Raw genomic sequence first — 21,189 nt, 5'->3', positions numbered from 1 at the left:
CAGTAGCAGATAACTTGTCTAGGTTGGAGAACGTTCTTGATGACCCACAACCTATTGATGATAGCTTTCCCGATGAGCAATTGAATGTCATCAATGCTTCATGTAGTGCACCGTGGTATGCTGATTATGCAAACTATATTGTTGCCAAATACATACCACCTAGTTTCACGTACCAGCAAAAGAAGAAATTCTTCTTTGACTTGAGACATTACTTTTGGGATGATCCTCACCTTTATAAGGAAGGAGTAGATGGTGTTATTAGACGTTGTGTACCTGAACATGAACAGGGACAGATCCTACAGAAGTGTCACTCTGAGTCCTACAGAGGACACCATGCGGGAGATAGAACTGCACACAAGGTACTCCAATCAGGTTTCTATTGGCCCACTCTCTTCAAGGATGCCCGTAAGTTTGTCTTGTCTTGTGACGAATGTCAAAGAATAGGTAATATTAGCAAACGTCAGGAAATGCCTATGAACTATTCACTTGTCATTGAACCATTTGATGTCTGGGGCTTTGATTATATGGGACCTTTTCCAAAATCCAACGGGTATACTCATATCCTAGTTGTTGTTGATTACGTCACTAAGTGGGTAGAAGTTATCCCCACTAGTAGTGCTGATCACAACACTTTCTATCAGGATGCTTAAAGAGGTTATTTTCCCTAGATTTGGAGTCCCTAGATATCTAATGACTGATGGTGGTTCACACTTCATTCATGGTGCTTTCCGTAAAACGCTTGCTAAGTATGATGTCAACCATAGAATTGCGTCTCCCTACCACCCTTAGTCCAGTGTTCAAGTAGAGCTAAGCAACAGAGAGATTAAACTAATTCTACAAAAGACTGTCAACAGGTCTAGAAAGAATTGGTCTAAGAAGCTCGATGATGCAGTGTGGGCTTATAGAACTGCCTATAAGAATCCCATGGGCATGCCTCCGTACAAAATGGTGTACGGTAAAGCATGTCATTTACCTCTTGAGCTAGAGAATAAAGCTTATTGGGCAATCAAAGAGCTCAACTTTGATTTCAAACTTGCCGGTGAGAAGAGGTTATTTGACATTAGCTCGCTTGATGAATGGAGAACTCACGCATATGAGAATGCCAAGTTGTTCAAAGAGAAGGTTAAGAGGTGGCATTATAAGAGGATACAAAAGCGTGAGTTCAATGTAGGTGATTATGTCTTGCTATATAACTCTCGTTTAAGATTCTTTGCAGGCAAGCTTCTCTCTAAATGGGAAGGTCCCTATGTTGTTGAGGAAGTATATCGTATCGGTGCTATCAAGATCAACAACACGGAAGGTAATTGTCCGAGAGTTGTAAATGGGAAGAGAATCAAGCATTATATCTCAGGTACTCCCATAAATGTTGAAAGCAATATTATCAACGCCATAACTCCGGAAGAATACCTAAGGGATATTTATCAGCTTGTTTTAGACTCCGAAAACAAAGAGGTATGTGATTCGGTAAGAAAACAGAGTCCAAAACTTTTCCAGTAGGAAATTTTCTCCGTTTTGGAATATTTGAAAAAATACAAAAATTGGAAGTAGTCCGGAAAGTGCGCGAGGAGGCGACAAGCCTGCACGGCGCGGGCCCACCCCCTGGCTGCGCCGTGAGGGCTTGTGGCCACCTCGTGCACCTCCCGAACTCCGTTTTCGTGCAGGGTACTCCTTCTGGTCTGGAAAAACATTATTTATACTCCCGTTTGGTCTGACCCCTGCATCACGCAGATTTCTTCTTTTTTCGTTTCGAGCCTGTTTGTGTTGCAGATCTAGATCGCTATGACTTCCCAAAAGCTCCAAAGGACAAGATCTTTAAGAAGGTCATCAATCCCTACGTGTTGATGTGCAACTATTCCTGACTTGATGCCTCCACGGCAACGGAGCCAGAAAAGAGTTGCTTCCAGTTGCTCAACAATCAGAAATTGTCTTGCAATAGCCCACCAGCGCGTGGGATCGCGACAGTTTTCGAGGGTAGAGTATTCAACCCAAATTTGTTGGTTCGCGCGACGGGAAGTGAAAGAATATTCTCAAGTATTAGCAGATGAATGTGTCAAATTCAACCACACCTGAAAGATTAGTGTCTACAAGCAAGGTATCAACACAAAGTAGTATGATAACAATGGTGCCAAAAACGATCTGTTGACGGCAGACTATTCCTAACTGTTGTATCAATGGCGCCAGTAAGTTGCCCGTGGACGGGAATTATTCTTTCCCGGCAACGGTGCTAGAAAAAGTATTGTAGCAGGTAGCGGCAGTGTAACGAGTAACGACAGCGGCAAGGAACAGCAGTAGTGACAGCAGCAGCACGACAAAGCGAGTAACAGCAGCAACAAGTAACAGTAGCAGCAACAGTAGTAACAGCAGCAGAGCAAAATAAGTAACAGCAGCAGTGGGACAAACTCGTAGGCAATGGATCGGTGATTCGTTTGGATGACATTCATCATGCAACAGTTATAACACGGAGAAATATGTGGCTAGCTCCCATTCGTCAATGTGATGTAGGCATGCATTCCGTGTGTCGTCATACGTGCTTAGGGAAAAGAACTTGCATGACATCTATTGTCCATCCCTCCCATGGCAGCGGGGTCCAAAAGGATACTACTGGATATTAAGGTTCTCCTTTTAATAAAGAACCGGACCAACGCATTAGCACTTGGTGAACACATGAACTCCTCAAACTATGGTCATCACCGGGAGTGGTTCCGGTTATTGTCACTCCAGGGTTGCCGGATCATAACACATAGTAGGTAACTACAACTTGCAAGATCGGATCTAAAACACACATATGTTGGTGACACCATAATAATTTCAGATCTGAAATCATGGCACTCAGGCCTGCTACTGCGACAACAAACCTTCCCTAGCAACAGCGTCAGGAATCCTGCTGCTACGGGCTACGCCTATAGGGACTTCCTTGGCAAATATGCAAAGGATTTCCCCGCGGCCTTGGAGCCTTGCGTTGGTGTTCCCTTGAAGAGGAAAGGGTGATGTAGCACAGCGGCGGTAAGTATTTCCCTCAGTTTGAGAACCAAGTTATCGATCCAGTGGGAGGATCACGTCAAGTCACAAGTACCTGCACAAACACAAAGAGCTTGCACCCAATGCTACGAAGGGGTTGTCAATCCCTTATAGATTGTTTGCAAAGTGAGAACTGAAAGCAAAAAGTAAACAAAGCAAAGTAAAAGTGAAAGTGGAGACGATAGTTGTGAAAAGACCCGGGGACTGTAGTGTTCACTAGTGACTTCTCTCATGAAAGCAAGTAGACGGTGGGTGAACGAATTACTGTCGAGCATTTGATAGAATCGCGCAAAGTCGTGACGTTATCTATGGCAATGATTATATCTATAGGCATCACATCCAAAACAAGTAGACTGATACTTTCTGCATCTACTACTATTACTCCACACGTCGACCCCTATCCAGCATGCATCTAGTGTATTAAGTTCAAAGGAACAGAGTAACGCCTTAAGCAAGATGACATGATGTAGATGGACAATCTCAAATTTATGATGAAAGCCCATCTTGTTACCCTTGATGGCAACAACACGATGCGTGCCTTGCTGCCCCTTCTGTCACTCGGAAAGGTCACCGCACGCTATGAACACAAAACCAAGCACTTCTCCCATTGCAAGAATCATAGATCTAGTTGGCCAAACAAAACCCAAGACTCGGAGAGACTTACAAGGATATCAAATCATGCATATAAGAAATCAGCAAAGACTCAAATATAATTCATATATAATCTGATCACAAATCCCCAATTCATCGGATCTCGACAAACACACCGCCAAAGAGGATTACATCGGATAGATCTTCATGAAGATCATGGAGAACGTTGTATTGAAGATCCAAGAGAGAGAAGAAGCCATCTAGCTACTAACTACGGACCCGTAGGTCTGAAGTGGACTACTCACGAGTCATTGGAGAGGCGATGATGTTGATGTAGAAGCCCTCCAACTCCAAAGTCCCCTCCGACAGGGCACTGGGAAGGGTCTCCAAATGAGATCTCGCGGAAACGGAAGCTTGCGGCGGCGGAAAAGTGTTTTCGTGGATGCCCTGATTTTTTCTACGATTTTAGGGAATTTATAGGCCAAAGAGCTAGGGTAGGGGAGCGCTAGGGAGGCCACAAGCATGGTTGGCGCGGGCCCCCCTGGTCATGGGAATAGGGCTTGTGGGCTCCCTGTGGGCCCCCTGCCTTGGCCCTCAAGTCCCCCGATCTTCTTCTGTTCTGGAAAAGTTTATTTCGGGGATTTTATTCCGTTTGGACTCCGTTCAAAAATCAGATCTGAAAAGAGTCAAAAACACAGAAAAGACAGGAACTGACACTTGGCGCTGAATTAATAAGTTAGTCCCAAAAAAGATATAAAAGGTATATAAAACATCCAAAGTTGACAAGATAACAGCATGAAACCATCAAAAATTATAGATACGTTTGAGACGTATCAAGCATCCCCATGCTTAACTCCTGCTCGTCCTCGAGTAGGGAAGTGTTAAAGAATGAATTTTTGATGCTTTCATGCTACCTAGCATAGATGTCCTTTGTAACTCCTCTTATGTGACGTGAATGTTCAGATCCATTAGATTCAAAACAATAGTTTGCTATTGATGTGGAGACAATAATACTTCAAGCAAACTAGCAAGGTAATCATGAACTTTCAAAATAACTAGGCCAAAAGAAAGTTATCCCTACAAAATCATATAGTCTAGCTATGCTCTATCATCCTTGCACAACGAATTTAAATCATGCACAACCTCGGTATTGGCCAAGTAATTGTTTTCACACCTTTACTTTCTCAAACTTTTTCAACTCTCACACAATACATGAGCGTGAGCCATGGTTTTAGCACTATAAGTGGAATGGAGTGTGGTGGAGGTTGCAAGGCAAACAAGGATAAGATGGTCACATTGACTAGGCATATCGATGAGCTATGGAGATGCTCATCAATAGATATCAACGTGAATGAGTAGGGATTGCCATACAATTGATGCACTAGAGCTAAGAGTATGTGAAAGCTCTTAAAGAAAACTAGTGGGTGTGCATCCAACTTGCTTGCTCACGAAGACCTAAGGCAATTTTGAGGAAGCCTATCATTGGAATATACAAGCCAAGTTATATAATGAAAAATTCCCACTAGCTATATGGTGGTGACAAAACGAGAGACTCTCAATCATGAAGATCATGGTGCTTAATATGCACAAGTGTGGAAAGATAGTAGCATTGTCCCTTCTCTCTTTTTCTCTCATTTTTTTGGTGGGCTATTTGGCCTCTCTTTTTTTCTTTTTTTTGGTGGGCATCTTTGGCCTCTTTTATTTCCTCACATGGGACAATGCTCCATCAATGATGATCATCACACTTACAACTCAAAACTTAGAGCAATTATGACTCTATATGGAATGCCTTCGGTAGTGTACCGTGACAATGATCTAGCATGGCATAGACATCAATGGAAACATCATGCTAGCTATCTTATGATCATGCAATGGCAATGTAGAAGTGGTGGCACATGTCATGGTGGTTGTTGTATGGCAATGTATCTCGGAATAGCTTTGAAAAAGCCATAGTAGGTAGGTATGGTGGCTCTTTTGAGGGAGGCTAATGGTGGGTTTTGTGCACCGGCGAAAGTTGCACGGCACTAAAGAAGATAGCGATGGTGGAAGGTGAAAGTGCATCCAAACCATGGACTCAACATTAGTCATGAAGAACTCATATACTTGTTGCAAAAGTTTTAGTAGTAATCGAACCAAAGCATTCAACGCATACTCCTAGGGGAAGGGTTGGTAGGTATAAACCATTGCGCGATCCCGACCGCCACACAAAGGATGACAATCAATAGACTAATCATGCTCAGACTTCATCACATAGCGGTTCACCATACGTGCATGCTACGGGAATCACTAACTTCAACACAAGTATTTCTAGATCCACAACACCTTACTAGTATAACTTCAATATTACCACAACCACAACTCAAAACTAATTGAGATGAATCAAACTTCTCCAACTACTCAATGCACATGAAGGTGGAAGTTTTCATATCCCTTTGGATAACTACCCCTTTTGAGGCTACTATCATAGCATAGATCAACTACCAAGCCACGCGCTTCCGTGATCTAAAATATATAAGTGAAGCACACAGAGCAAAATCAACTAGCTCAAAAGATATAAGTGAAGCACATGTGAGCTGAATTGTCTAACCAAAGGATATAAGTGAAGCTCGACAAAATCACAGTGAGTGCATGTCTCTCTCTAGGTGTGCAGCAAGGAAGATTGTGATACAAAAAAATAAAAGACTCCTACGATACAAGACGCTCCAAGCAAAACACATAACATGTGGTGAATAAAAATATAGCCCCAAGTAATGTTACCGATGGATTGAAGACGAAAGAGGGGATGCCTTCCCGAGGCATCCCCAAGCTTAGGCTTTTACGACATCCTTGAATCAACTTGGGGTGCCTTGGGCATCCCCAAGCTTAAGCTCTTGCCACTCTTTATCTTTTTGTCCATAAGAACTTCACCCAATACTTGAAAACTTCACAACACGAAACTTAAACAGAAACTCGTGATAACATTAGTATAAGAAAGCAAACTGTAAGTGCATCTAGTGCCCCTTAGTGATTTTGGTGGTTTGAAGACTTATAGGTTAAGTATCTAATGTGTTTATAAGTGTACACAGGATCTATAGGTCATTGAGGAGTTTGAGATATTTGAAGAATATCGACCCCTAAAAATATATGTCTTCAGTTGAAGGAATGGGTCTGAAGCTGAAGAAATGAATCGCAAAGAATCTGCGATGAAATTGATATTCCTCATGAAGATATTGATATTGAGAAGATCGGTGATTCCTGAAGAAAATCGTTCTGAAGAAATTGAAGAGTGAAGATTTTCGCTTTCTGTTTTACTTTCTTCGCATTTGATCAATAGGAACACCGTACTGTTAAAGGGGGTCAAAGTAACACTATGGAATGGATTTCCTCATGATGCTCAACCCAAGCCAAATCCTACCAAAAGCCTCAAGTGAGGAATATGAGTGACATGAGGACTCTCACAGTTGAGAGTCCCGACCGTTTCGATAAGCCATGCCAAGTCACTGATATTATCCACTCCAACAGTCATATTATTTAAGGGCATTAATGTCAAATCATGTCGGGATGCTCCCAGGCTATAAATAGCCGCCCCCCACAACCACTAGTTGGTTGGCTGCTCCGCTAGAAACTGACACTTGTCATAAGAGCAACCCAATTCCTCAGAGCTTTCAAGAGTAAATCATCAGTGAGGAAATACACCACCCATCGAAACCACAAACCAAATCTAGTGATTGAGCATCACTGAAGAAGTTGTTCCTGTGTGGGACTGAAGCCTTTTACCTTTGAGGACTGTGCATCCTCCAGACGGTTAGGCGTCATGGTCTAGAGCAATCCAGCAGTCAATTGTGGATCGCCGGGTGACCGAGTTTGTGAGGGTTTGGAAGTCTGCCCTGAAGACTTACCACGAGTGTTGGGCGAGGACTGTGTGTCCTTAGCTCAAGGAGAATACGGTAGGGACTGTGTGTCCCGGGACTGGGTGTCCTTTGGTTTCAATACCAAGCCGCTCCAAACCAGATGTACAACTGTCACAGCAGTTGGAACTGGGTCATCAACAACAGTCTTCACCAAGAATCAGGTTCTAATTCCTCAACTCTTTACTTTATCTGTATTATGTGTTGATGACTTTCACTGTGACTGTTTGAAGAATTTGCTGAAGACTTTCTCTGAATTTCCTCAACCCCAAATTCTTCACTTGAGTAAATCATCATCTGTATTCTGCGTGCCTGCTTGCTGTGCAATCTGTTTTCATAATCTTCACTCTGTAATACTGCTGCTGTGAACAATTGCACAATTGATCCTTAACTGTTTCCGCTGTAAGTTAGTCATCAGTGAGGAATTTCCTCAAAAGGAATTTCCTCAGTGATGAAATTCTAAAAATCTCCTATTCACCCCCCCCCCCTCTAGTCGATATAATGCACTTTCAATTGGTATCAGAGCAAGGTACTCCCTTGTTCTGTGTGATTTTGGTTTAACCACCTGGAGTTTTAGTTATGTCGACTGCAGGCATGTTTAAGGTGACTGCAGCATGTCCTACCTACGAGGGAAAGAACTTTCCCTTCTGGAAGAACAAAATGCAAATGCATCTACAAGCTATAGACAATGATCTCTCGTATATTGTGGAAAATGGTGTCCCCATCATTTCTGCCAGTGTCACTGCAGCTGATGTGAAGAAATTCAAGCAACTCGATTCTCAAGCGAAGAACATCATTTGTGGTCATCTGAGCCCTGGCCAGTTTGGAAGAGTAAGTGCCTTAGGCTCTGCAACACTGATCTGGGAGAGACTGTGCAAGGTAAATGAAGGAGTATCAACCCAACGCGACTCTCGTGTTGATATTCTTCGCAATCTCTTCAATCGCTTCAAGAGAAATGACAATGAAAGCTGTCAAGACACCTTTGATCGCCTCACTGACATATCAAATGAACTGCAAGCACTGGGAGCTCGAGACATCACTGATCACGAAGTTGTGAAGAAACTACTGAGATCTTTGGATTCTTCATTTGACACTTTAGTTCTGATGATTCAAGAAAGACCAGACTACAAGATGCTAGATCCTACTGATATCCTCGAAAGACTAAATACTCATGAATTCTAGCTAGAAGAAAAGAGAGATCTATATGGACAAAGTTATTCCAGACCACGTGCACTGAAGGCAAAAGCAATTTCCTCATCTGAAGAAGAAGACACAGATGACAGCAGTTGTGACCCTGAAGAATTTGGTCAGGAACTTGCAATGCTTGTGAGGAAATTCCAGAGATTTACACGAGGAGGCCAGTTCGGTAAATCATCAAGAAGAGACATGAGGAAATCAGAATCTGCATCTGAGGACTACAAGAGACGGACCTGTCACAAGTGCAAGAAATCAGGTCATTACAGTGCTGATTGTCCTCGCTGGGGAAAGGAATCAAAGAAGAAGAAATACAAGGATGACAGTTCTGATGACTCAAAGAAGAAAAAGAAATCTTCAAAATCCTCATCTTCAAAGTCCTCCTCACACAAGAAGACTAGCTTCAGAAAGGCTCGGGCACTAATTGGCAAGGAAATGGATTCCGAGGCAGAATCAGAAGAATGTGATGATGAAGAAGGCTCTGGAGAAGATTCAGAATCCGGACAGGCTAGTCTTGCACTAGCAACCAATTTCGTCAGCAAGTCAATCTTCAATCATGAAGAAAATGAGTGCACCATCCATACTGATGACTATGCTGATGACTTCGCTCCAACCTATTGCTTCATGGCAAAAGGTTCAAAGGTATCACATAATGCCTCCTCATCTGATTCAAGTGACTGTGAACATGATGATTACAAAAAACCCAGTTACAGTAAACTTGCCATCATTGCCACTAAACAACAAACTGCTCTGGAAAAGCTTCAAAAACTGCTAGACAAAAGTGATGATCTATTGAATGATGAAATGAATCTTAATCAAATCCTTGCTGATGACATGAAAAATCTTCAGTCTAGATTTGATATTCTTCAGGATCGTTATGATACACTCCTCACTGATCATGTGAAGCTTTCCTACGAATTTCTTCAAAGGAAGCTTGATCTTGAGAAGTTGAGGATGTCTTATGATGATCTTCGTACTGAAAATGATTCATTACTAGCTCAACAGATCAGCGCTAGTCAAGTTGAATTTATTCCTCCATGTCTTAAATGCATTGATCGTGAAACTGCTAATTCTTCACCAGAATCTTCAAATGCTACCACTGCTACAAATTCTTCAACTGCACCTGTTGTGTCTATTTCCTCACTTGAGGAAAACACAAATGTCACTGATGAAAATGCAGGGTTGAAGGAATTGTACTTGACAGGCATGTACAAAAGCCTCAAAGGACATCAAATCCTTTGTGATGTGCTCAAAAAGCAGATCTTGAACAGGAACCCGAGGAAAGAAGGAATTGCCTTTGAGAGGAAACCGAATGCTGATGGATCTTATTGGAAACCTGAGCAGAATCCCAAAACCTCATGGGTTGCTGCTACTGGGCCTCCTTTTGATCCATCTAATCTAACTGGCTTCTCATGTGAATTATCCTATTCCTCTGATAAGTCATTTGATTCCAACTATAAACTGTTCAAAAATCAATCTGGTGAAGTATTTGCTCGATATGTTGGAACTAACTGCAGGAATGGCCCTCCTCTAAGGAAAATCTGGGTTCCCAAAAATTCTCTTGAAAATCTTCAAGTAAATGTCCTCATGACATCACCTCTGAAGAATCTGAACCCCAGATCAAATTCCTCAGGAGGACCAAAGTCTTCAAGAGGATCAAAATCCTCAACTGGTCAAAACTATGCTCATACCCGTGCTTATGCGTCTAACATGCAGGGAAACTACAAGGAATATGATTATGAGCGCTATTCTTCAAATTATTATGTTAATAAATCCTTAAACCAGTTCTCTGCATACTCACATGAGTACTTTAACCCCCCTACTGTTAAGAGAAGTGCATTAGCGTCAATGCCACCTTTTTCATATGGTGCTCGCAGGATGATGAACGCTTTGCCACCCCTTCAAATGTGGGTGGTGAAGAAATCAAACTAATCACTTCTGCAGGTCAGGTCTCCAGATGAAAATCATCATCTGAAGAATTTGCTGGAGACCTGAGAAAATGCTTGATAGGACGCAAGCTAATGATTGATGAAATGGAAATATTTCACACGTCCTTACATTTCTGTTATGATGAAATTAGTATCATATTCTTCAAACTTGAAGCGTATGAGGTGGTAAGCTGTACTAATTCATCTGCAGGATGACAAACCCAAAAATACTGAGTGGGTTCTCGATAGTGGCTGCACACATCATATGACTGGTGATAAAAGCCTACTGATGAATATGCCACTAACTCCATCACCTCTGAAGCAAATCACATATGTTGATAAAGGTAAAAGCAAGGTATTGGGACTTGGCAAAGTAGCTATTTCCAAGGATAGGCATATGGACAAAGTGATGCTTGTTGAATCCCTTGGTTTTAACCTCATGTCAGTCTCGATGCTTTGTGATCTTGATATGATTGTTATATTTGGTAGATATAGATGTGTAGTTATCATGGAATCTGACAGATCCAAAGTCTTCGAAGGTGTAAGAAGAGGGGACTTGTACATTGTTGACTTCTCTACAGGTCCTCAACCAGCCACTTGCTTACTAGCAAAAACCTCAGAAGGATGGCTGTGGCACAGAAGACTAGGTCATGCAGGCATGAGGAATTTGCACACACTTGCAAAGAAGAAGCATGTCATTGGCATTGAATCAGTCAAATTCCTCAAGGATCATCTCTGTGGTGCTTGTGAATCTCGGAAAATGACCAGATCCAAGCATCCCTCCAAAACCATCATGACCACTACCCGACCATTTGAATTGCTTCATATGGATTTGTTTGGACCTACTCACTATGCAACACTAACCAATGCAGCATCTCTATATGGCTTTGTCATAGTTGATGATTATTCCAGATACACTTGGGTGCATATCATAGTGTATAAAACTGAAGTGCAGGAAATCTTCAAACGATTTTCTTCAAGGGCCTCGACGAACTTCGGCATCAAGATCAAACATATTAGGAGTGATAATGGAACCGAGTTCAAAAACACTGGTCTTGATGATTATCTTGATGAACTTGGTATTACTCACGAATTGTCTGCTCCTTATACTCCTCAGCAGAATGGTGTCGTCGAAAGAAAGAACAGGACTCTGGTTGAAATGGCAAGAACTATGCTTGAAGAATATCAGACTCCTCGTCGCTTCTGGCCTGAAGCAATCAACACTGCATGTCATATCATCAACAGGGTATATCTTCACAAATTCCTCAAGAAAACCTCATATGAACTCCTCACTGACAAGAAACCCAATGTTAGTTATTTCAAAGTCTTCGGTGCAAAATGCTGGATTAGAGATCCTCATCATATCTCAAAATTTGCACCTAAGGCACATGAAGGTTTTATGCTCGGTTACGGAAAGGACTTGCACACCTACAGAGTCTTCAACAACTATCACAACAAAGTTGTTGAGACTGTAGATGTGCGGTTCGATGAAACTAATGGCTCGCAAAGAGAGCAATTGCCTTCTGATCCAGATAAACTGTCCCCTGAGGAAGCGATAAAGCTTAAGCCTACTGAAGACATTGTCCCCACTGAGGAAATTGGTGAAGAAACCATTCCCATCGCTGATGAAAACCAAGAAGATGCTCCTGAGGAAATTGCAACAGCACCACTTCCTCAGCCCAGACAAAATCCTCAACCAGCTCATCCGAGGATTGCAAAAGAAGTAGAACTTGACAAAATCCTCAACGACATCAACGCGCCAGGTCCTCTCACTCGCTCAAAAGCTTCACACTTAGTTAACTTTTGTGGGCATTTTTCTTTTGTATCTATCACAGAACCCTCAAAAGTAGCTGAGGCTTTTCTGGAACCGGAGTGGATCCAAGCCATGCAAGACGAACTTCTTCAATTCAAGCTGAATGACGTATGGGAGCTCGTCAAACGACCAGATCCTCGCAAGCATAACATCATCGGCACCAAGTGGATTTTCCGAAACAAGCAATATGAGGACGGTCAAGTGGTGAGGAACAAGGCACGACTAGTAGCCCAAGGCTACACCTAGGTTGAAGGAATAGATTTCGATGAAACTTTTGCACCTGTTGCTAGACTTGAAGCCATTCGAATTTTACTTGCTTATGCTAATCATCATAACATCATCTTATATCAAATGGATGTGAAAAGTGCATTCCTCAATGGTAAGCTTGAGGAAGAAGTATATGTTGCTCAGCCCCCAGGTTTTGAGGATCCAAAGAATCCAAACAAAGTCTTCAGACTCAAAAAGGCTCTGTATGGCCTCAAGCAAGCCCCTCAGGCATGGTACGATACATTGAAGGAATTCCTCATGAAGAAAGGCTTCAAACCTGGTTCACTCGATCCAACTCTTTTCACAAAATCTTATGATAATGAGCTGTTTGTATGTCAAATATATGTTGATGATATCATATTTGGCTGTACTGACAAAAGATACAGTGATGAATTTGCTTATATGATGAGTGAAGAATATCAGATGTCTATGATGGGGGAGCTGAAATTCTTCTTAGGTCTTCAAATTCGTCAACAAAGCAATGGAATCTTCATATCACAGGAGAAATACCTCAAGGATGTTCTGAGGAAATTCGACATGCATGAATGCAAAGGTGCCAAGACTCCAATGCCTACCAACGGTCACCTCGGCACTGATGAAAATGGTAAAGATTTCGATCAGCAGGTATACCGTTCTATGATTGGTTCTTTATTGTATCTATGTGCATCTAGGCCAGACATAATACTTAGTGTTTGCATGTGTGCACGTTTTCAAGCAAAACCGAAGGAATCACACCATAAGGCTGTGAAACATATTCTTCGATACTTAGCTCACACACCAACACTAGGATTATGGTATCCCAAGGGCTCCAATCTTCATCTGGTAGGGTATTCTGATTCACACTATGCTGGTGATCGTGTGGATCGCAAGTCAACATCTGGCACATGCCATTTCCTCAGAAGATCACTTGTTTGCTGGTCCTCAAAGAAGCAGAACTGCGTATCACTCTCCACTGCCGAAGCTGAGTACATTGCTGCTCGTTCTTGCTGTGCTCAATTACTATGGATGAAGCAAACCCTCAAGGACTACGGCATCAACATGAAGAATGTGCCTCTCTACTGTGACAATGAGAGTGCTATCAAGATTGCCTACAACCCAGTACAGCACTCGAAGACCAAGCACATCCAGATTTGTCATCATTTTCTTCGGGACCATGTCCTCAAGGGAAATATTCTCATCGACCATGTGAAGACTGATGATCAACTCGCTGATATCTTCACTAAGCCCTTGGATGAGAAAAGGTTTTGCAAGTTGCGGTGTGAGCTAAATATCTTAGAGTCTTCAAATGTTTTGTAAAAACATGCACACATCCTAACACTTATGCAAAGTTGATGACTTAGATGTGCAACACATGATGAAACGATTTTCTTCAACCAATGAAGAAAATCACTCTGAATGTGAAGAAATTAACGAAGAAATTGATTCTCAGGGCCCTACGACAATGGTACGCGGCGTCTGTAATCAACATTCTTATATGGTGGGCAACGCCACCGCCCAATGTGAAATTCCTCAAGTTGATTTTCTTCAAATGATCAAATTCCTCACAATACATTTTTCATCAAAACAGCTGTTCTTAATTGTGATGATCTATTGCAAAATCTTCAAAAACACTTGATGACTTTCATTTGCCTAGGTAGACTGTGATTTCTAGTCCTCAACAGCATTCACTTATTGCTATTTCTTCAAGTTGATGTTTCTGCTAAGTGAATGTGATCGGACCCTATTTTCCCTCTATGCTATACTTATCCAGTCTATTCAATTCTTCATATGCGTTCTACTTGAAACTTTGTTCAAAATCCTCACTGCATCCTTGTCAGCTGATGATTTTGTAATGAAAATCCTCAAATCTTCGAAAAATTATTTTCTTCAAAGGAACAGTAACTGAACCCCCACTTCCCACGATTGGATAGCCACGATCTCCACTATCTCCACCGCATCGTACGGGAGCTACACGTGTCCTGCGGAGACGTAGAGGCAAGGGCTATTCGGTCCGAAACTTTCACGCCAAACAGTAACTTTCGGGCTATTAATATGTCCTTAACCCCCTCGGTATCATCTTCTTCGCCTCATCGCTCTCCTGCCACAGCACACCGAACCCTAGCGCCACCGCTGGTAGTCTTGTCGCCGGCAAGGAAGAGCTTCACTGCCTCAACCTTCTCGCCGCCAGGATCACGCAGGAGACGGAACATCTACGTCCGCCGCCGCCGTAGACGTCCTCTGCTGCCAAGTTAGGGTGCATTGGACACTTGACCGAAGAACCTCTCCAACACCACCTTTTTTGTTCTTCGTTCGCACCTTCCAGGGTAATTATATCCCATTTTTACAACAGATTAGATCTAAAATTTTACCTCTCCCTTGTGAAATCTGTTTTTCTTCGAGATACAATGCGCACATGATTCCTCACACACTATCCATCACCACAATCATTGATGAACTAGCTAAGCATCTAAGATTTTCACGAGATTCCTCAATTGTGCGAATTTTTGGATCTGTACAACTCTGGAACCCAAGAACAGAATGCTTAAGCAAATTCCTCAACCACTGGTTATATTCCTCAAACTGTCAAACCTTTCCTTTTTCTTCAAATTTGAGAACGCATATGACTTCTCCAAATTCCTCGCAACTATACTTTGTTCACAGGTACACACATGTCAGCTGATGAATCTCTCGGTTCTCATCACATTAACTCATTTGCAGCATTTCTGGAAGAAACTCTTCAAGGCTCATCAGAATCCTCAAGAGTTCAAAATCCTCAGATAGTTCCTCGTCTGAAGAAAATGGAGGAAGAAAGGAAACAGAGGGGAGGAAAGAAACTGGAGCAGAACACAACTGTGGACATTCCTGATGACATATACCTGGACTATTGCACGCCTGATGATGAACCTGAGACTATGCCTAAAAGAAAGATTAGGCTGTAGAAAATTGAACGCAGATGGACAAAGGAGTGGAAGGAGTACAGGTTTGTGACTCCAAAGTATGCGAAGAAATTCTCCTTGAAGCCTCCTGGCAAAAGGGCCCCACTTGAGGATCATCAAGTTGCTCATCCCTCAAGTCTCATGACACTTGATGACTACCCAGAGGAAAAAGAAAGGCATCTGGCCAAGCTCAAGAAGCAAGCAGAAACAGCAGTAAAGAAATTTCATGAATCTTCAGCTGCTGCCTCCGGTGTTGCTCATTCCTCAGCAGCAGAAACCTCAGGCTCCGAGATTCCTCAACCAAAGTCTGTGCCAGCAAAGGCAAAAGCTTCAAAACCCCAAGAAAAGTTTGCACAGGCTTCTGTCACCAAACCCTCAGCTCCAAAACCATCGGTTCCAAAACCGTCCACGCCAAAACCCTCAGCACCAATCGCATCCACACCAAAGTCCTCAGCTCCACCTCCAAAGCCAGTACAGAAGAAAGTCGTGAAGACTACGACTGCCAGCTCCAGCTCCTCACTCCCAGCTGCAACTAGCTCGGAGACAAAGTCTTCAACTCCCCATGTGAAGACTTTGGCTACTACTGAACCTGCACCTCTGCCCAGCCCAAGCAAAATCATCACAGTCCCGTCTGCATCAGAGGGAAGTGAAGAATATGATGATGAAACTCTGGAAGCCATCATCAGGAACAAACAAGAAAGGGTAGCACAAGCATCAGGCAGTGCTATTCCTCTGGCGATGGATCCCAAGGTCCTCCTCGATTTCATCAACGTGTGGTATGAAGACCCGAACACACCCATTGATGATTTGAAACTTCCTCCTGGTGTAAGCCACATGGTGGCTACTTTCATAAACGAAGCCAAGTGGAAGGAACAGAAGGCCAAGCAGGCAAAGATTGCAAAGGCCAGAAAGGAGAAATTCCTCAGGCAAAATGTTCTCAAACTGACGCCTGAAGCATTGGTGTCCACCCAGGCAGAACTGCAAGTCCTAACTGACAAGTGTGAGAAACTGTCAGACCGCACAAGCATCAAACGCAATTTCATCAAGCTAGCCACTAGCGCTGTTGATGACTACAACAGACGTCACCCCCCACCAGCACCAACTCCTCAGCCCCTGGTTGAACAGCCAGAAGATGCATCTCCTGTTGAGGAGGAAATTCCTCAAGCTGAGGAACAACACCAAGAGCGCCGTGCTGATGAGCCGGCCATTGAAGAGATCATCACTGAGACCGCTCCTGATGAAACTGCTACTGATCCAGCTGCTTCACCAAAGCAGGCTGATGACTCTGTTCCAGTTGGTTCCTCACTGCCAGCTGAAGAATCTGTTGAGAAATCACCTTCACCAAAAAATTCAAAGGTGAAGAGGTTAATCCCGTCTGCATCAGACGCGAAAAAGACAAGGGCTGCTGAGAAGGAAGCGAAGAAGAGAAAAGCTTCCTCAGCAGAAGAAAAGATTGAGGCAAAACGCCTCAAGGAAACTGAAGAATCTGCCCCACTGGACCCGGTGCCTCTTAATGTTGCACCATCATTTGAAATGGTCGTCGTTGGTGACCACACTACGAGGGCAGATGAGGAAATGAAGGATGCTGCCTCTGAGGAGCATACTGATGAGGAAATACAGATTGATGACAGTCCTCAACCTCATATTCCTCAGAAAGAAACTACTGAAGCCTCAGCTGCAGCAGCTGATGAATCTGCTTCTGCCACAAAGTCAGCTGATGAAAATCAAGCTGAAGAAAATGTCCAGTCTGAGCAGGCTCCTCCCACTGAACAGGATGATCAAACTCCTCAAGCTGAGAAGGATGAAGAAATTCCTCAACCTGATGCTCAGCTAGAACAAGAAATTCCTCATCATGAGGAAACTGCTGAAGAAAATGTTCCCGCCCCTGACAATGAATTCATTGTCCTCAACCCAGAATCTGCCATGGTTGTTTCCCCTCCCATTCCTCAGCATAATCTCAATCCAGTTCAGCGCCTGCCATTCTCGAAGAGGCCAAAGTTTCAGAAAGAGAATTTCTTTGAGGAACGCATGTATTTCATCGGCGAGAATCCTTATGACAGGCCTCAAATGAGGCATCTGAAGTTTTGGACAAGGACTCAGATGAACTACTATGCCTCTGTGCTCTGTGGCCGCAACAAGATATTCCAGCACAGGCACATTCCTCATGATGAACTTGAAGAGATTCCCTGCATGGAACCAGTCCTCGGTGTACTACATGATGCAGGTTTACTCCCTATGTGCTCAGACATATCAGATTGGAATAGTGAGCTAATTCTTCAGTTCTATTCAACTCTGCACATCTCGGGCAATGCTGATGACATCAACACTTGGGTGTTCGACTGGATGACCCAAAATACTCACTACAAGGCTCCGGCGTCTGAACTCCTTAGAGAACTGCCCGTACCAATTCCTTCAGAAGGGGCAGTGAAGCTTTATGGTGAGCGTGAGCTACCAAATGGAATGATGGAAGTCCTCATGAAGCCTTTGGCTGCAGGAAAACCCTCAAGAACCACATTCCTCGTCCATGAGCTAAAGTACACACCCCGGTCTGTCTACCGCATTCTCTGCAGTGTGCTAGCGCCAATCAAAGGCCATGATGATGACGAAGATGTCGTCGGCCTCATGAAGAATATCCTCTTCAACATCATTCACGGTATCCCCATGAATATCCATGATTTCTTCTTGAGGACTTTGGCTGACAATGCAATGTGCCCCTATGATCACAAAATCTATGCACCATGGATCATGAGATTCCTCCGGACAAGGACAGGCATCAATTTTCACGCAGATTTCCAGAACCATGTTGGTTATATGCCTCCTATCCGGGTCAACAAGAAGACTTTCGAGCCCATTGAGGGAAAAGGAAAGTCTGTGATTGATGAAGGAAGCAGGCCCCTTGATGGCCAGTTCAAAGAACCAGATGCATATTCCTCATGGGACGACACTGAGACTCGTCCGCCAAGCCCAGTTCCTCCTCGCGTGCTAACCACCAGAGAACTTCTTCTCAGTCTTCATCAGAAGGTGGATCACAACCAAAAATGTGTCAAACGCCAGTTTGGTGCCATTGTGAAAACCCTCACTAAGACACAGAACAGTGTGAAGCTTAATCATCACTATCTGCATGAGGTTTTTGATCGCACCTGGGCTACCCTTGCACATCTGAAGACCCAGACTGAACTTGAAGAATTGAACTTTGAGCAGGACTTTGACTGGTCGTGGCCTCCCAAGAAGAAGTTCAGGCCCATTCCAGTGCCAGATCTTGAAGACAGCTCCTTCTCGTCCTTCCGCACCGCCGAATCTGATGAGGAACAACTTGACACCGCGACAGGCCCAAGGAAGAAGGCTACACCAAAGAAGCGCCAAGGATCTTCATCAACTGCCAAGCAATGAAGTCTTCACGGGCGTTAGTCCTCAGTTTGTCCCTTTTTGTCCCTTGATGACAAAGGGGGAGAAACTTGAGAGTTAGTCTTCAAACGGGATTTATTTTTGGGGCTTATGAACTATATTTAAGTTACAAACTCTTGGCTCTTCTGAAGTGTTTATGTAATGAGTTGTAACTTAAGCCCGATGGTACTCTGACGCTTTTGAACGTTTTTCTTTGCATGCTTATTCCTCAAGTTTTAATGCACGCAAGCTGAAATTCGTCAGATACCATTTGTCATCATGCATCTTCATTTTCTTCATATGATATGTTATATGTATGCATGATTTACAAGATTCAGGGGGAGATCTCCATGATATAAATCATCAATGTGCATATGCTATAAAAGCAAAATCCTCAAGGTATGCACATCTTCAGGGGGAGTCTCTGTGAATCTTGTTTTTCAAAATTCCTCAAATGAGCATTTACACTTCATATTTTTTATCCTTGTTGAAGACTTAACCTAATTGTCATCAACCACCAAAAAGGGGGAGATTGTAAGTGCATCTAGTGCCCCTTAGTGATTTTGGTGGTTTGAAGACTTACAGGTTAAGTATCTAATGTGTTTATAAGTGTACACACGATCTATAGGTCATTGAGGAGTTTGAGATATTTGAAGAATATCGACCCCTAAAAATATATGTCTTCAGTTGAAGGAATGGGTCTGAAGCTGAAGAAATGAATCGCAAAGAATATGCGATGAAATTGATATTCCTCATGAAGATATTGATATTGAGAAGATCGGTGATTCCTGAAGAAAATCGTTCTGAAGAAATTGAAGCGTGAAGATTTTCGCTTTCTGTTTTACTTTCTTCGCATTTGATGAATAGGAACACCGTACTGTTAAAGGGGGTCAAAGTAACACTATGGAATGGATTTCCTCATGATGCTCAACCCAAGCCAAATCCTACCAAAAGCCTCAAGTGAGGAATATGAGTGACATGAGGACTCTCACAGTTGAGAGTCCCGACCGTTTCGATAAGCCATGCCAAGTCACTCATCTTATCCACTCCAACGATCATATTATTTAAGGGCATTAATGTCAAATCATGTCGGGATGCTCCCAGGCTATAAATAGCCGCCCCCCACAACCACTAGCTGGTTGGCTGCTCCGCTAGAAACTGACACTTGTCATAATAGCAACCCAATTCCTCAGAGCTTTCAAGAGTAAATCATCAGTGAGGAAATACACCACCCATCGAAACCACAAACCAAATCTAGTGATTGAGCATCACTGAAGAAGTTGTTCCTGTGTGGGACTGAAGCCTTTTACCTTTGAGGACTGTGCATCCTCCAGACGGTTAGGCGTCATGGTCTAGAGAAATCCAGCAGTCAATTGTGGATCGCCGGGTGACCGAGTTTGTGAGGGTTTGGAAGTCTGCCCTGAAGACTTACCACGAGTGTTGGGCGAGGACTGTGTGTCCTTAGCTCAAGGAGAATACGGTAGGGACTGTGTGTCCCGGGACTGGGTGTCCTTTGGTTTCAATACCAAGCCGCTCCAAACCAGATGTACAACTGTCACAGCAGTTGGAACTGGGTCATCAACAACAGTCTTCACCAAGAATCGGGTTCTAATTCCTCAACTCTTTACTTTATCTGTATTATGTGTTGATGACTTTCACTGTGACTGTTTGAAGAATTTGCTGAAGACTTTCTCTCAATTTCCTCAACCCCAAATTCTTCACTTGAGTAAATCATCATCTGTATTCTGCGTGCCTGCTTGCTGTGCAATCTGTTTTCATAATCTTCACTCTGTAATACTGCTGCTGTGAACAATTGCACAACTGATCCTTAACTGTTTCCGCTGTAAGTTAGTCATCAGTGAGGAATTTCCTCAAAAGGAATTTCCTCAGTGATGAAATTCTAAAAATCTCCTATTCACCCCCCCTCTAGTCGATATAACGCACTTTCACAAACCACCACTCCTTAGGTACTGTAGCAAACTTAAATTATACTTATGTTGATGTTGGGTTACTGTATTTTCAATCTTCCATGGCTAATACCCCCCGATACTATCCATAGTTTCATCAAAATAAGCAACCAACTCAACAAAAACAGAATCTGTTAACAGCAGACCAGTGTGTAGCAATCTGTATACTTCGTATACTTCTGGTATTTCAAAAATTCTGAAAAATTACGACAGTCTGAAGAATTT

The sequence above is a fragment of the Hordeum vulgare genome, chromosome 1H, assembly GCF_904849725.1.
Source record: "Hordeum vulgare subsp. vulgare chromosome 1H, MorexV3_pseudomolecules_assembly, whole genome shotgun sequence".
NCBI lineage: Eukaryota > Viridiplantae > Streptophyta > Magnoliopsida > Poales > Poaceae > Hordeum > Hordeum vulgare.
The sequence above is the reverse complement of the archived record's forward strand: the minus strand, read 5'-3'. Positions refer to the sequence as shown.